Here is a 14,592-nt window from a genome sequence, read left to right on the forward strand (position 1 = left end):
CTTTGATTCAGAAAAGAGTAATGACTTGCATGTGCCAGTACTTCAGCCAGTCAAGGTAAAGAGTGATGATCAAGGTGTTACTAATGAAGATACTACGGATGGAGTATGTATGGATGATCCGGGTGATGAGTTGGATATTGCAACTTGTGAGAGTGTGGATGATGCGCTGGACAGTGTTCTTGATAATGCATTGGATGATCTGTTGGAGTTGGCTTCCTTGAAGAAGATAACAAATACTTGCATACCAGTTGTGCAGGAAGGGAGTGATGGTGTAACTGATGATGGGTTGGATGCTATTTCGGATGATGGTGTGATAGATTTTGGATGTGCAGTTGCTGATCATAAGGTGTGTGTTCCTTGTCATGCCCAAGAGGATGAGGTGGTTGTCAATGGTGAGAATGCATGTGAGGCTATTGTTGTTGGTCAGGGGGACCAAGATGCTTTGCCTGGCAGTTTGGGGAGCTTAGACTTGGTAGGGATGCCTGTGCAAGATGTGGAGAATCTTGAAGGATCGCCAATGGTCTTGAAGCTGGAGAAACTACAGGAAAGTGACAATGATGAGTCTGCAGTGCATGAGGTTGCTATGTGTGATGTTGATGGGTTGAAAGGAAATGGGTTAATGGTAGACACACCACATGTTGATGCTCAGTATATGGATGAGTGGTTTGGTTATAGTCCTTGTCTGGCAGTTTGTCCAGAGGGAGGGTTGGAAGCCAATGATGTGGGTTGCAAATTGGATGACTATGAGGTGGGAGTTGATCATCAGGTGTGTGTTATTTCAGAATGTGATTATGAGTGGGGTTCAGATGTGTCAGAGGGGAGTAGATGTGAGGAGTGGTTGTCTCCATCACAAGGTTATGTGAGCTGGTATGGAGGAGGAAGTGCAACAGTAGATGGTGATGAGGCCATATATAAAGAGCAAAGGGGGTTGCTGAAAATGGAAGACTATGACATGGTGTATCAATGGTTGTTTGATGGAGGAAAATGCTTGAAGGATTGGAATGTAGATGCACCGAGGTTTCTGTTTGATCCAGGAGGATAAATGGTTTCTGTTTATGCAGCTACTGGACATAAATGTCTCAGCAGAAAAAAGGGGGTTGCTAAATATGTGTGAAGTTTTTGGAGAACCTCAAACTCAACTTGTACATGTGTACATGAGTGTTGTTCGTGTTGTGGTGAAGTCATGGGAGCACCCATTGACTCAGTGTGGGCATCGTGGATGTGGCAGTCAGGCATAGGGTTTTGATGGAAGTGTATATGCAGGAAAAATGATGAAATTCTGGAAGCACAGCTTGTCCGGAATGTAGTGCTGGAGGTGAGATCAGCTGCTTGGTAGTCTGAATTTATGTGGGCGTCCTAGAAATACAATGGCACTCGTAAGTTGCATTGGAAAGTATATATGGAAGCATGGGCAAATAAGATGAAGTGGCCAATGTAGCTTGATATTGGTGTGAAATGAAGGTGTGAGGGTGGCCATCTTTAGGCCTTGGAAAAAATTAATAAAATGATGAAAAATGTGGCCACCTGCGTGAAGCTTTAGATGGCTGCCAGTGCATCTTTTGGAAGCTGGCCAGCGCAGCAATGGAAACGTGGAGTCGGCGCAGCTGTTGAAAAGTCGAAAGTGGTGGCCGTGTAGAAAGGTTCTCAGGCAGGCGTAGCCGCAGCCATACGGAGAGGAGGAGCTGGAGGTGGCCTTGTGACAGTGGGAGAGCTGCTGAGGGCTTTCAGGCGCAGCTGCAGGTACACAAAGCTGAGGCCTCCCGTGTGAAGAGTGGTGAAGTGGACGTGAAGGGCTGAGAAAAGCCGCCTTGGTTGACTGGGCTGACGGGCAGGTGAGTGTGCATGCGCCTTGGTGAGGACAGCCGTTTGGGCTGGTGTAGCGCGACGGGCAACCTTTGACACAAAGAGGAGTGTGGCTGGCGTCGAAGGTGATATGCAAGAGGGCTGCCTTGTGGTGGTAACGAGATGTGCAGGCGCAAAGGGTCCTTAGTGAAGAGAGCTGCGTGGCGGCTAGCGCAAGGGATGAAGGCGTGGCTGCTGCTAATGAAAAGCTAACAGGGCATAGGTGAAGCCGTGTGGGAGTTGGTGAAAGGTTCTCAGGCGCGCTGACAAGCTGGGGCGCAGCCGCAGGTCTGCAACAACAAAGAGAGAAGGAGGAGCTGGAGCGGGCTGCTAGATGCGCACGAGGGGGTATTGTGTTGGGTCTTCTGCAGCTGCCGAACGACTGGTAAGTGACGAAGCAGAGAAAGCAAAGAGAGAGGTGATGGGCGATGGTGATGAGAGTGTGTGGCGACGAAGAGAGAGAACGTCGCTGAGAGTATGTCTGGTTGGCGCAAGACAGCTGGTGAGGGTGATGGAAGCGTTAGTAGACGCCTCGTAGCGCAGAAGGGCAAGAAGTGTGGAGGTGCTGGCGTTATAGGCTGACGTGGAAGCCTTGGCCAACAGGCTGACGGGTGGACAGCATAAGAAGAGAGAGAATTGGCTGCGGTGGCTGGTAGGCACAGAGGTTGGTGACTAAAGAAGCCGTGAGGCAAGTGGCGATTGGCACAGGTGATAGGGAGTTAAAGGCGTGTGCAGCCACAAGAGTGCAGAGGAGGGCAACTCGTGAGCTGCAGCCAGGCGGGCAGGCGTGAGGGCAATTTGGACTACTTGGCGCAGAGATAAGTGCAGGGCGAGAGGGCGTCAAAGGCAACGGGCTGAGTGTGTGGCGTCGTATAGAGGCTGGCCCCCCCCATGTGAAGTGCAGTCAGAGGAAAGGCTGGTTGGTGCAAGGTAGCTAGTGTGGGCCGCGTGGGAGCCGCCTATGTGAAGCGAAGAAGCTGAAGAGATTGTGCAAGGCTCTGGATGTTGGGCTAGCTGCAGGTGTTGACAGCGATTGGAGGGATGCTTCTCTGGTGAGGTGTGGTTAGCGACCAGAGAGAGGGAGGTTCAGAGGTGTAGCTGTGGTCTTTGCTTGAGGACTGGCAGTGAGCCGGTGGCGTAGCAGAGAGATCTTCAGTTGAGGTGCAGAGCAGAGAACGAGAAGGTCGGCTTTGCAGAGAAGCAAAAGAGCGAAGGGATTTGGAGCGACCAGGAGCTAGAGAGGGCTGATTGCGAGCGGGTGCTTGATGAAGCTGGTGTCTGGGATATCTTGGATATCCAATTCTGTAAAGATGAAGGTTCTATTTGAAATATAAGTCTTGTTCATGGTCTTTGGTCTGGTGTTCTGGTGTATTTGCATGCGTGTGTGGAAGTGTGGCATTCTATAAAGGCGTAGACAGCTTTACCGCTTCCGTGCCATCAGTTGCAAAACCAAGAGTTAGCTCAGCAACAAAAAGATGCGGAATTAAAAGAAAAAAACCTGGCACAACAAGAACCAGTAGACTTACACCCGGCACCCGAGCATTTCAAATCATTCACCACAGGGGAACGTAAAGTGGTCTACACAAAAGCCCAACGAACGCTTACCAATGGGAGTAGCGGTGTCTACGATGGCCCTGCGGTAGTTAAGGAGATAGACTTAGCAGATCCGGGTGAGGAGTCTAAACCAGTTTTTATTGCTCAAGATCTCACTAAGATGGAAGAAGCTGCACTTAAGAAGCTTCTTAAAGAATTCAAGGACATATTTGCTTGGACATATCATGATATGAAGAGTGTTCCACCCTTTGTGGTGCAACACACGATTCCAATGGTTAGCACTGCTAAACCAGTCCAGCAACGTCCCTACCCAATGAATCCTAAGTATGCAAAGATTGTACAGGAGGAAATTGAAAAGCTTATAAAATGTGGATTCACTCAGAGTGTGCGTTGATCTCAAAAAGGTTAATGCAACCACCAGAAGGGATCATTACCCCTTGCCGTATTCTGAACATGTGCTTGAAAGAGTTGCAGGTAAGGAGGCATATAGCTTTTTAGATGGGTACTCTGGTTACAATCAAATCACAATTGCAGTAGAGGACCAAGCTAAAACAGCATTTATCACGGAGTTTGGAGTGTTTGCCTTTCGTGTCATGGCTTTTGGCTTGACCAATGCGCTTGCAACATTCCAACAATTGATAAACACAGCTTTTAAGGAATATCTATGGGTCTTTTGTTGCGCTTTCTTAGATGATCTTTGTGTTCATTCCTCTTGGGACGAGCACTTGATGTGTTTACGAAAAATATTTGAAAGGTGTAGATTATATCGCATCTCATTGAATCCTTTCAAATGCCAATTCTGGGTTAAACATGAAGTTATCTTAGGGCATATAGTGTCCAAAAATGGGATCTCCACCGACGAGAGTAAAATCAAGGTCATTTTGGAATTTCCTCCACCCACCAACTATAAGGGAGTCCAACGTTTTATGGGCCACGTTGGTTATTATCGAAGGTTTATTCTATTCTTCGCCGAGATAGCTCGACCATTGTATAAGCTTCTCATTGAGTTTATTTGGACCGAAGAATGTGACCGTGCCTATGAGCTATTAAAGAAGGCCTTGGCGAGTGCTCCAATCTTGAGAATGCCTAACTGGGATTTAATCTTCCATGTGCATATTGATGCATCAAACTTTGCTATTGGGTGTGTGTTAACTCAACCTGGAGAACACAAATTAGACTACCCCATTAGCTTTGCCAGTCGCCAGTTGAACGATGCTGAGATGAACTACACCACTACGGAGCGAGAAGGGTTGGCAATGATATATGCAGTAAGGAAATTTTGTTATTACCTCCTTGCCACCAAGTTTGTTTTCTATGTGGATCATCAAGCATTGTTGTATCTGGTAAACAAACCATGCTCCACAGGAAGAATCACACGATGGCTATTGATTCTTCTTGAGTTTGATTTCACTGTTGTTGTTTGTGAGACCTAGCAAAAAACATGTCATGGCTGATCATTTGTCTCGCATACCTAATGGTGAGGCTCCTACGGGAGTTGATGATGACTTACCTGATACTTCCCTGTTCATGGTGGAGACAATGCCTGAATGGAGTGAGAAGATTGTTAGCTTTTTGGTTAATGGCTTCCCACCCAAGGAGCTTCGTAAAGACCTAGCGCGAAAGCTGATCAAGGAATGCGAACCCTATTACCTGATAGCCGGGACTCTTTATAAAAGAGGAAAGGATAACGTTCTTAGGCGTTGTGCCCGAGAGGATGAGTATTTATACATTTTACAAGAGGCACATATGGGCGTAGCCGGTGGTCACTTCTCAGGAGACTTAACTGCGCGAAAGATCTTACAATTAGGGTATTGGTGGCCCACTATGTTCCAAGATGCATCACTTTTTGTAAAGGGTTGCGATGAATGCCAACGATACAAGAAACCCCAGCGGAAAGATCAGATGCCCCTACATCCAATCAAAGTAAACCAACCATTTGAAAAGTGGGGTTTAGACTTTGTAGGTCCAATTAGCCCAGCGGCCCGCAACACACAATCTCGCTATATTATTGTGGCCACTGACTATATGACCAAATGGGCTGAAGCGAAAGCGACACGTAAGGTGGCAAATGCAAGGACAACAGCCAAGTTCCTCTTTGAAAATATAATCACACACTTTGGTTGTCCTTTTAAACTTGTGATCGATAATGGTATACATTTTATAAATGAAGTGATTAAGGAGCTCACAACAAATTTCATGATATCCCATCATAAATCTACCCCTTATTATCCGCAAGCGAATGGCCAAGCCGAGAGTACCACTTTAATCTCTGTTTTGACAAAAACAGTTGAAGCTCATCGCACAGATTGGGATCTAAAGCTTACAACAGCTTTATGGGCCTATCGTACTGCGTACAAAGTGGCTATTAATTGCACACCATTCAAAATGGTATATGGCCAAGAAGCAGTCATGCCGTGGGAATTTGTCATTCCTAGTCTTCGTGTTGCTACTCAAGAGGGTTGGAATGGTAACCCCTTAGTAGAGCGACTATATATGCTTGAGCGGCTAAACGAAGAAAGACAATTGGCTGTGTACAATGCCCTTGTGGAGAAGGATAGAAGGAAAAAATGGTTTGATCGCCACCTGAAAGACAAGGACATCAAGGTTGGGGATAAAGTCCTGATGTATGGAGTGCGTAACAAAAAGAAGAAGCTCAAATATACTGGTAAGGGACCGTATAGAGTATGTGAAATTACCCCGCAAGGTACCATCCGAGTGGAGACTCTCGATGGAGTTGAAACCATTGGATTCCTTAATGGGAGTAAATTCAAAAGATACTATGACCCCCTGAGCCAAGAGGAATTACATGCAATCCATCAGAAGAAGGCAGCTAAAGAACAAGCTGAGCTTAAGAAGATACAAGCAAGAATTGAAGCCAAAGAACGTCAACAGCGTGCTAGGCGCCAACGAGAAGCCAACTTGGGAATTACGCAAGTATTTTTCGAGGAGGCAGAGGAGGATTCACTGGAATCTGACCCGCCTCTAAGATACCCAATTGAGTTACAGAGTCCTTACAGGGAGGTGCTGTATAATGCATTATTGGATACAGGAGCTCAACACAATTTGCTATCATATGGTGTGTGGTGTCAACTTGGAAAACCACCTTTATCCAAGAGTGCTATCCAAGTTAAAGGAATCAACAAGAAAAAAACCCCTGTCTCAGGAGTTCTGCACACTCCGGTTGCCTATGACAAGGGGACCGTAATTCAAAGCTTTTTGGTTATGCCTGCTGGTACCATGGGAGGGACTGTAAACTTAGGGCGCAAATGGATGTTGGCCACCAAGTGCAATATCGATTGGGCAATCAGACGAGTCATAATGCAAGAACCAACACTCAGTATGACCGCTCAAAATCTCGCTCCTAAGCCATCGACTCTGGACAAAATGCTGGATAACAAAAAATCACAAAGTCCAGTGGCAAAACCATCCTTGATTGTTTGCCACCCCTCTACCGCTTCAACGCCAAGAGTGAAAACAGGTAGTGTGGTCTCCAAGGTTCCGCTTACTATGCCAAAGGAGTACATATAAATGGGTCCCAAAAGCTCTGTTAACATCTACTTCCCCTGCTCAATCTTGTTCAAACAAGAAGCCTCGTAGAAGGAAAGCAGCTACCCACCCGAGAAAGGGCAATGTAACATCACGATGGATCCCTAAAAAATTATTAGTAGCCCAAGGGTATTACGAAGGGAATAACTAGATTTGGGTCCCTAAGCATAAGCTGAATCCCTCTACATCACCTGTAAAACCTTTCAAACCAAATGTTGCCATCCCAACGACAATTCAAGACCGTGGTAAGGGAAAGGTAACAGAGTGCTCCGCACCGCTTCTTCCAGAGCTAGCCTTGGATTCCTAAACGATATCGATCAATACCACCTACCTAGCTCAGGAAGGGGGGAGCCACATGAAGCTTCTAGCTCCTCATGCCAGGCACACGTTGATATAGAAGTTTCTTCATGCTCTATACCTACTCTTGTCAACACCCAACAAGAGACCAATGAGTCTATGTCTCCCTTTGTAAAAGTATCGTCGGAAACCATTTCCTCCATTCGTCAATGGGAGCGTACACTACCATCTCTGGAATTTGATGGGGCCACAAGGGTCATAAAAAACTATCTGCCCACATCACCACCTATGACCTGCTGGACAAATTGGTTCCAAGAGGCTGCAACATCATTGCAGAAAATATGATCTACCCGAGGAAAGGGGGAGCATGTACTCACGCTCGACATTCTATTGCTTCCTCCCTAACCTTCTCCCCTGACCATGTAATTGCCAAATTCAAGGGGATGTATATATATAGCTTCATACACAGAAAAGAAAAGAAAAGAAAAGCAAAAAATAGTAAAAAGAGCAAGAGCACATTAAGAGCAGAAATATCCATATACAATCAGGAACTAGATTGACCTCTCATAAACCTACTGATGCTATATCTGTGTTTGCAGATATGGCAGATGCACGATCATCACACACTTAATCCACTCCCACCTTTGGTGAGAGGTATCATCTGTACCTTTCTCAGATATTTCACATGTGCTATCCTGTAATTAAAACCGAATTGGATCATATAGATGTACTAGCCAGAGAGAAAAATGTTGAGGAATTAGAATGGCTAATTCGCCTATTGACCATGACTGACCCCTACTCCATAGAGGACATATCCCCGATAGCCCAAGATTTTCCTTTTCCACAAGATGACTATCCTCGCATGGTAACATTCTTGATGAGTTTATGTGGATGGGAAAACGAAAACGATATATCTGACGCGATGAATGGACGGATGAAACTCATGGCACTACACTGAGGCTGACTTTATTTATTTGGATGATGCAGATAGAGGCTTAGCCTTAGGGCTAGAGCTAGGACTCTACAACATCCTCTTACCATATCCTCAGTGATAGTGTGGTGACTGGTAGGTAGGTTAGTGTTTTCAAGTTGTTTCTAGTTTGAAGTCCTTAAACGAGTCTTTAATTTTTCACACTGATGTGCTCTCTCGAGGTATAGTGCTTGTTAGTTGATTGTATAGGTTGAAAAGTTTGAGGTGGGTTCGCTTCCAAGTCCTGAGAGACTGCCGCAACGTTCATCAAAATATATCTACATCAAATTGCGAGCATTTCTCATCGAATCAAGGAGATCTCCAAAATACAAGTGTAATTCTTCCATGCCCACTCTCCTTCGTTTTTACTATTCGATTAATTGCACGAACTATAATGCATGACCACATGGAAATTGTCAAAGCACTACTTAGTTTTTGAAGTTGCCTGACGTGTTAGTGTAAATCATTAATGAGTTTGACCTTATTGGATATATTCTTGAGAATGCATGTAGTCTTTAGTTAACCTTGGAATACGATTGTCTTAGGTCTAGGATCAAACTATCTTAATGTTTGACACCTGGCCATGTGTGTGTTGACCTCTAAGACATAGCTTTTACCCCTTGGTCAAAGGATATAAGAACACATTATAGTTCAGGAGTGAAGATCAAAAGAAATAAATTTGAAAAAAAAAGCCTACAATAAATGGCAATGCAAGTCTATTATGTGCTCTAATGTTGGCCTATCGCCTTATTGACACTTGGTAGGCGAGGAGTATTCTACTCTAGACCGATGCCTTGGTTGGTAGGGGGTAGCCTTGCCTAAGGTGAACTAATAGATTCCTGGATAATGCTTTGTGTTAAACATGGTACCAGGATCGATGTTAGTTTTGCCTTAGGAAGGTCGCCATTGTGTGTAAAAATTGTCACGTGCATAAAGAAATAAAGGCAAAAGGCTCCTGTAACTCTGATGTTTCTTGTGTCCCTAGGCTCGTGGTATTAACTTGTTCTTAGAGTAGACACATTGTGGTCATCTGTTTATTTATTAAGCTTGGTTATTTTCCTTGACTTAGGTCAGTTATAAACCTTGATTAACCTTTGACACCTTGCTAACTCTTGATTTACTTTCAATAATTTTAAACTCCTATTAATTGGCTACACTAGCTCATTCATGTGACCCCTTAAACTAAGTTTTCATAGCAACATTCATTGTGGTCTAACATGCTTGAATTTATTACACTTTATATCTTTTGAATTCCAACATACTTTCACTCTACTTCCCTGTTTTGCAGACGGTCTACCACAACAAACCCTATCGAGCTTACCATACCATAGCTTCCGAGGACGGAATCTACATCAGGAAGGGGGGCATGTTAACCTATGATGGACATTGAGACATACTATGTTTTATGTTATGTAATTAATTTAAATATTCTGAGTCATGGGCCGGACTTGTCGGCACCATATGTAAAGGACAAAGGGATTGGGTGATCGCCGATGAGAGGCGCACCTTGAATGTCAGCAGGATAAGGGTTAGGATCGGCCGGCCATGTATGGGCGCCCATGTGTGAACGGCCAAGTCACCTATAAGAGTCAAATGTAACCCTAAAACTCTCATTCTCAATGTGTTGAATACAAGAGTGCTCTTGCCTTATCCTCTTGGTTTCCTTCTCCTGCGTGTGTGTGTGAGAGAGAGAGAGAGAGAGAGTGAGAGAGCGATCGAGCACTGTGTAGCGGCACGGCAGCGGCGAGGCAGTAGAGCGGCGACAGCGGCTCCTCCTTCACTGTGACGTGGGAATCCTTCACGGCGGCGGTTTTAGCGGTGAGTGACACACCTTTGCATTCTGTTTGAGCTTGCTTTCCTAGTTGTATGCTTGCAGCCATTCATGGCTCGCATACAGTGTTCGTCGGCAAGTCCCCAGCCACGACTCGTGCGGCAAAAGCGCACATCTCCGCAAAACAATGTCTCAATATACTTTGTCTGATACAAAGTAATACCTCTATCACACTGCTTAAATTGTATCCCCAAATAATGATGCAAATGCCCCAAATCTGACATCTCTCAAAAGAGGCATTCAAATCAGCCTTAAAATCAGCAATATGACTCTCATTTGGTCCTGTGAGCAGCATGTCATCGACATAGAGAGGAATGATTAGATGTACATTATCCACACCTTTAACATAAAAAGTGCTTTCTGTTGGACTATTCTGAAAACCATGTGTAGTCAAATATGCATGTATCTTTTCATACCAAGCTCGTGGAGCTTGCTTTAAACCATACAAAGCCTTTTTCAACCTGCACACTTTGTTTTCCTGCCCTCTTTGAACAAAACCACGAGGCTGTGATACATACACCTCCTCATGCAAATCTCCATTCATGAACGCAATCTTTATGTCCAACTGATGTACATTCCAACCATTATGAGCTGCCAATGCACAAATGCTATGAATGGTAGTCATACGACAAGTGGGAGCAAAGATCTCATCAAAATCAATGCCCTTTTCTTGAGCATAACCCTTTGCAACAAGTCTAGCCTTATAGTGATCAACACTGCCATCTGGCTTTCGTTGCAACTTAAAAACCCACTTACATCCAATGACCTTTTTACCAATAGGCAAATCACACAAAGACCATGTACCATTCTTCATTATAGCATCATATTCACTTTGCATTGCAGCCAACCAATTTTCTAATTTTTGTGCCTCATCAAATGAAAGAGGTTCTTCCTCTTCACACATACTAGACATAGCCAAAGCATAACAATATGATGCATAAGAGGCATGCTGAAAACCTGAACGAGTACGACTAGACATAGGTGCATCAATTTTACTATCACGCAAGGTTTGCACCAGCCATTTAGGCATACCTCTAGCCTGCTCATTTTCAGCCCTATCCTCATAAATTACATCCTATAAATCTGCATCAGAAATAGGCTGATCTATGATGTCATTTGAAATCTGCATAGGCTGAATATTTGCCTCATTAGGACTTACATTTGAATTTCCACCTGTAAACAGAGACAACAACGTATCAAATACATCCCGTGAGCTCACACACCTCTCTTTGGTACATGATAACAAAGGCTACACAGCATCTTCCACAGAAACAACATCTCGACTAATCAAGATACGCTTTGACTGTGGATGATACAATCTGTAACCCTTGCTCTCAGCACTGTAACCAACAAAAATGCATTTGACAGCCTTATCATCCAGTTTTCTATGTTGTTGCACAGGCACTAAAGCATAGGCCAAGCAACCAAAGATACGCAATCGACCAATAGAAGGCTTCCTGGCTGCCATGCGAAGCTTTGTATGGAGTAACAGACTGCAAGGCCTTAGTGGGACACCTGTTGAGTACATATGCAGCACACATGACAGCCTCAAGCCAAAACGCATGTGGCAAAGCTTGGCTCTTGACCATACATCGTGCCATCTCCATAAGTGACTTGTTTTTTCTCTCAGCAACACCATTTTGCTGAGGGGTATACGGCACTGTACACTGGTGTTTTATCCCACGACTAGCCAGAAATGCATCAAACTACTCTCCCCCTCGATCAGAACGGAGGGTGCCCACAGTACAATTGGATACATTTTCAACCATAAGCAAAAATTGTTTGAAGCACAAAAACACTTCGGACTTTGCCTCCAGTGGATATACATATGCATGCCTTGAGTAATCATCAATGAAAGTCACGAAGTACAAGTGTTTACCAAATGACAGAGTTTGCATAGGCCCACATACATCACTATGTACAAGTTGCAATTTGCGAGTGGCCCGCACAGAACCATCCTTTGGAAACGCAGAACACTGCATTTTGCCCAAAATATAGCCTTCACAAACATGTTTCAATGGTGCCTCCAGAGACGGCAATGAAGCAACCATATCAAATTTCTGCAAACGCAGCAAACTAGCAAAGTTCAGATGACCAAAACGAGCATGCCATAGTTTTGCATCTAAAACTGCCTTTTCATCAGAAAGTGCATTTGCTGAATCTTCCACACACTTGTCATAAGAATTGAGCCTATACAACCCACGAAACAAGGTGCCAGATGCAATAATCGTATCACCAGAAGTCAAATCATGAACAGTACATCTGTCATCCACAAATTTGACAGTCCAAGTCTAGCAAGCGCAGAGAGACAGACAATAGATTCTTCTTTATCCCTCGCACATAAAAAGCATCTGAAAGTGTGAAAGCGCTGCCATTTGCAGCAGTAAGCATAATTTTACCAACGCCCTTCACTGGGTAAGAAGCATTATTGGCACATGTGACAGTATTCCCATTAGAGACAGCCTCAAGACAAGTGAACATATCACGATGCGAGGTAATGTGCTTTGTAGCACCACTGTCGAAATACCATACATTAGAGTCAACAGAAACTGCCAAACATGCATCATGTACAGATGGGTCATACTGGCAATACACGCTAAACTCCCATTCTGTATCCTGCACAACATTTGCAAAATCTGCATTTGTAGAAGCATCCGCTATTGTGGCTGCATTTGACTCTTTCTTCTTTGCCTCTTTAGCCTTTAGCTTAGGGCAATTCTTAATGACATGATCAGTTGCCTTATAATAGTTGCACCTGATTTTTTTCTTACCTTTATCAAGAGCCTTCTCAGACCTATTGTTGTTACCTGTGGAAGGAGAAGAAGTTGCAGACCTACTAATAGGAGAAGAAATAGTGGAAGGGACTGCCTTACCACTTCTTCTCTGCTAGGCAGCAATAACAAATGCCTGATCAATTACACGTTGCCTAGCCCTGTTTTGCCTGGACTGCGCTTCTTGCAAGAGCTTGTTGACTAAAGTATCATACTTGACAACATCAGGTCTGTCCTCAGTAACAAGTCTCCACGTGGAAGCAAAAGTCTGATATGACTCAGGTAAAGCATCAAGAATAGTCAGCACAAGAGAATGATCAGGAATAATCTCACCTGCAAAAATCAACTATTCCTTGAGATCTTTAATCTCAGCAAGAAAAACATTCATGTCATCATCTTCCTCTGCATAATCTTCGATTCTAGCTCTTTACACAGGTAAGAGATTTTTGCCTCGTTACGACCTGCATACAAACCAGCTAAAATATCCCAAGCCTGTTTTGCTATTTTAGCTGAACGAATATGTGGAGTGATATTACGTTTGACAGAAAGTGCAATCAAGGCATGAGCCTGCGCATCTTTACCATCCCAATGAGCTTGTTCAGCAGTGGGTAAAACAGCAGCAATAGTAGAGCTGCTAGAACCTGCAACATCCTCAACAGATCCTACATCCACAGAACCTGGACGTACATCCATACCCTGCACAATGTTCCACACTCCTTTTGCAACCAAAACATGTTGCATCATGTATGCCCAAAGTGGGTAGGTGCTATCTCCATCCAGTCAAACAACATGCGAAATACATCATTGCTGTTATCAACCATGGCCACTGACTGAAACTGATGCAAAAGCTACCTATAATGGAGCAAATACTGAACAGAAAACAACTCGTGCTATGTAGCATGGTCCACAATAGAATACGTATGCCTATTTTGCAGAAAACTGCACTGTCGAAATTTCTACACAAAATGATGAAAATACCTGTACATAACTTGTAATGCAAAAACAGAGCCCAAAACGACCTCAGATGCAATTTCTGAGAGCGCTCATGAAAGCTCACCTCAATCGAAGAACGTGAGTCAAAGGGTGCTAGCGGCGTAGCCCTGGGAGCTGATGCCTGCTCTGATACCAATTGTTGGAATTAGGGTTGCAGGAAAGCACACAAAGCTTGGAGAAGAAGAAAACAAGAATGCACACAACACCCACTATATTAGATTGTGTCAATGTACAAAGATAAGTCTGGGCGTATATACAAGCCGGGGGAAAAAACTCCTAAAGAGGGAAAAAGTGCCTTCGGCGGTCCTAAGTGTGTTCACACACATCACTGCCTATATATATGGCAACGTCTTTCACCCCAATGTCACTACTAAGTATTTCAAAAATACCATCTTCCATATGTGGTCATAAATATCTATAGTGGCAAGCATAAGATTAGGTGGGACTTGTACTTTCTAAATGTTATCCCTTGGAACCATGTCAAAAGCTTGCTTGAAATTGATAAATCCTTTACTATCCAATATGATGGCCCCCATGAGCACTATGAGAGTTTTACTAAGCATATAGCGGAAGCCTGCATGGACCGCTTATATTTTCTTCCCCCCACATGTTGATTTTACATTCCATGACAATTCTGACTCAGATCTTAGCCATGAAAGAACCAACCATGATGGATTGATTATTGTCACCTCCTTTATGGAGGGGTTTAATGCACTTTGTAGTTCATTCAGTAGGCATCCCATGTTGTAAAGGCAAGTTAAATGCATCACAAATCCACCAATCAGTCA

This window comes from Cibotium barometz, chromosome 57, assembly GCF_041138505.1.
Source record: "Cibotium barometz isolate CiBa-2024 chromosome 57, ASM4113850v1, whole genome shotgun sequence".
In the NCBI taxonomy this organism is placed as follows: Eukaryota; Viridiplantae; Streptophyta; class Polypodiopsida; order Cyatheales; family Cibotiaceae; genus Cibotium; species Cibotium barometz.